The sequence below is a fragment of the Humulus lupulus genome, chromosome 4 (genome assembly GCF_963169125.1).
Source record: "Humulus lupulus chromosome 4, drHumLupu1.1, whole genome shotgun sequence".
Lineage (NCBI taxonomy): Eukaryota > Viridiplantae > Streptophyta > Magnoliopsida > Rosales > Cannabaceae > Humulus > Humulus lupulus.
In genome coordinates, this window is record NC_084796.1 from 55,958,066 (window position 1) to 55,962,036 (window position 3,971).

Here is a 3,971-nt window from a genome sequence, read left to right on the forward strand (position 1 = left end):
CTTGAAGACCCAAAATATGCCATTTACTCAGTATATATTATGTGTTTTATCATGTAGTCAGCATATCAAAAATATCAAATTAAGTGCATATATAGTTGACATTTAAACACTCAAGAAACACTGGAAAATTAACTTTTTCAAAACCCAAAATTTATCAACTTAATTGAAAACAAAAAATATTTTACATTTAATCACACAACAAAACTTACTTCAATAATATCATAATCGAAACATCATCAATAGTTCTAGAATCAAATAAAAAAATACACATATAAATCCCAACGCAATATTTTTTATACATATAAAGAGAGATGGGTTGAGCTCACCTAGAGAGAGGGGGAGAGGGATAGATCGTTGTCCTCACAAAGCTCATCTATGGCATTGGTGGCAGCGGCTTTGAAGGAAAGCAGGGGCTTGCTGCTCAAATGGATAGATCGATCGAGATGAGAAGATTAGAGATTGAGATACTATTGATGGAGAAAAGAGAGTGAGAGTGCAGCGTCCAACGGATGAGGAAGTCTGTTGAGAAAAGGCATTTGGTTTCAAGAACAGATATTAATTTGAAATCTGAAAAAAAAAATGAAACATATACCTCACAGTCACTTGGGTTCTTGCTTCAATCCCTTCCATTGAGCAGCTGAAGCACACCATGACCACACCATTGCTGAAGCGATGAGCTCTTGTCCTTTTCCATCGCTGTGTATCTCTATAGCTAGCTAGAAGCAAGAACCCAGGTGAAGGGTGAGAGTGGGAGAAAGCCGACTGGAGAGTGGGAGAAACCCAGGAGAGAGACTCTGAGAGAAAGAAAGAGCGAGTGAGATTGGGAGAGAGCCGACTGGAGTGTATGAGAGAGAGAGGCAGCGTGTAAAGGGTTTTAGTTTTTTTCTTTTTGTCATTTTCATTTGGCGCCCACTATATTTTCATTTGGCGCCTATTGCTTTACACTTAATACAAAAATATTTTCTGTATCTTTTTTATTTGTATGTATCAATAACGTTTTGAATAATATGCTATATTTTGGTGTTATATTTGGTCAAAATTGTTGTAGTGCAAGGTAAACGTGAATATATCAGACATCACGTGTCTGATATACCCCTGACTTCTCGGACACGCAGCAGGAACGTGCATATTCAGACACCCACGACTGGTTTGGGCTGTGCGGCCCATTATCCCCTTACCTATTGATTTGACCACACTTATGTGTCAGGTTTAGGAATTAATCATGAATGTCACAGAGTTGACATGATAGGTAAGAAGGTCACGGGATGACCTTCTTACCAACTCCCAGGTGCCTTCTCTTATAAATATGGAGACCCTGGGAGTTATAAGGGGTTGGATGACAGATTGTAAGAAATACCCTGTAATCAAATATCCAGTATATAGCAATAATACTGACTAGTGGAGTAGAAGGATTTTAACCTTTGAACCACTCAAAAAACGTATTTTGAGTCACCATTTCATTTCTAAGATCATTTATCTATTTCGGTTTAACCTTGGCACTAATCCCTTTCTCTTCTTTTCTTAATTACCTGTGGCGAAGAACCGCGTCAACAATGTTCATGACATAGTTGGTTGTGAAACCTTTAAAAGCTAGAGAAAGCGATTCAAGTATAATGCTTACTTGAGTCCTTTCATCAATGATTTGCCCCATGGATAATCACATCGTGCATTATATTGATTGTGTTTAATACATGTTTTGACAGAAACTCCTTTCTTCATTTTCTTGGTCATGTAGGATCTGGTGGCCTCATGCCTGCATTGATCTGACTGCTGCCCAAACATAACTTGAAGGGTATCCTAGATCTCATAAGCATTTTCAGTGTTTTCAAACTTGTTTATGAGCACATCGCTCATACTTGCAAGCATATAACACTTTGCTTTGTTGTTTGATAAGATCCAATTATCAAACTTTTCCCTTGTAGTTTTGGCAGCAGTAGCAGGAGGGACTTCAGGACATTCCTCAGTCAAGACAAATTTGTGGTTCTCACATATTAATAAAATGTTCAAGTTTTATTTCCATTTCATGTAGTTTTCACCAGTCAAATTTTCATTTGCAAGTAAAGAAGATACAAGATTTGAGCTAGACATGATTGCTGAAAATAAATAAACAAAAACGAATTTATGCATATAATAAATATCAGTAATTTTCGGAATAGTAAATGTGATGCGTGAATGCAACGATTAAAGAACAAATAAAAAAATAATTACGAATTCCACGATTTATTAATTTGAACATTAATGGACCAGCCTTAGGGTAGGTCAGACTAATTCCAAATTAATTTTGAGACAAGTTCTCAAATTTATAAGTGAAAACATAAATCAACATAGTCCACCCCTTCTTTCTATGTGTAACCTTTGGCTACAAGCCTTGCTTTGAAAGTCTTTACTTTCCCATCCACACCTATTTTCTTCTTGAATATCCACTTGCAACCAATGGGTTTGATATTCTCAAGTGGATCTTCAAGAACCCAGACAGAATTGGAATACATCGATTCCATTTCTTGGTTCATGGCTTCTTGCCATTTGTCCTTGTCAGAATCATTCATTGCATCTTCAAATGTCAATGGATCGTCTTTGTTTGTGTCAGACACAAGCATTTGAACTTCGTGTTCATAGCGTGTGGGTTGCTTACTAATCCTCCCACTACGACGAGGTTCTCTACTATTCTGACTAGAACTAGCAGTTTCCTCTTGTCGTTTTTCATTGGTTGTTGTTGGTGACTTTGCAACTTCATTCGAGACCATCTCCTCTAGAACAACCTTACTGCGAGGTTTGTGGTTATTAACATAGTCATGTTCAAGAAAAGTTACATTTGTCGATACAAATGTTTTATTTTCTTTTGGACTATAGAAAATTCCACCTCTAGTCTCTTTGGAATATCCGACAAACATGCACACTTTAGAGCATGATTCCAACTTCCTGGTCTTTCCTTTAAGCACGTGTACAGGACAACCCCAAATTCGAAAATGGTGTAAACTAGGTTTACAACCATTCCATAATTTTATGGGTGTCTTTTGGATAGACTTAGATGGAACAACATTCAATATGTATAGAGCACATTGAATCGCATAGCCCCAGAATGACAGTGGTAATGATGGGAAACTCATCATTGATCTAACCATATCTAATAACGTTCTATTATGTCTTTCTGAAACACCATTTTGCTGTGGCGTCCAGGTGCTGTGAGTTGGGATTGAATGTCATGCTCACACAGATGGTCCTCGAATTCAAAATCCAAGTACTCTCCTCCTCGATCAGATCGAAGAGCTTTTAGTGATTTACCTAATTGCTTTTCGGCTTCTGCTTGAAATTCATTGAACTTTCCAAAAATTTCATATTTTCTTTGAATTAAGTATAGGTAACCATAACTTCAATAATCGTCAATGAAAGTGACGAAGTATTCATAACTTCTTCTTGCTTGTACATTAAGTGGACCGCAAACATTTTTATGTACTAGCTAAAGTGGTTCTGTGGCTCTTGAACCTTTAGTAGAGAAAGGTCTCTTGGTCATTTTTCCTTCTAGACAGGGTTCACAAACAGGGAGAGATCCAATAGATAGTTATCTTAAAGGACCATCCCTTACAAGCCTATTTATTCTGTCTAGACCAATATGGCCCAATCTTAAGTGCCACAGAATGTTTCACTATCGAAATCAGTCTTTTGTCATTTAATAGATCTAGGATTAGTTGTTTTAAATAATTCAGAATTATAAACAGATTTCTCTTTAGCTTGCAGTTTATAAAGCCCATCGATAGATTTTGCAGAACATATCTTAAAACCATATCTTGAAATAACAATTGAATTATTTTTAAAAGAAATTTTAAAATTTTGTTCATGCAACATAGAAACAGAAATTAAGTTTCTAGAAAATCCAGGAATATAATAAACGTTCTCTAAAATAAGAAATTTATTCTTCTCAAATTCCAAACGGGTTGTTCCAACTACTGCTGCAAAGACAATCTGACCACTGC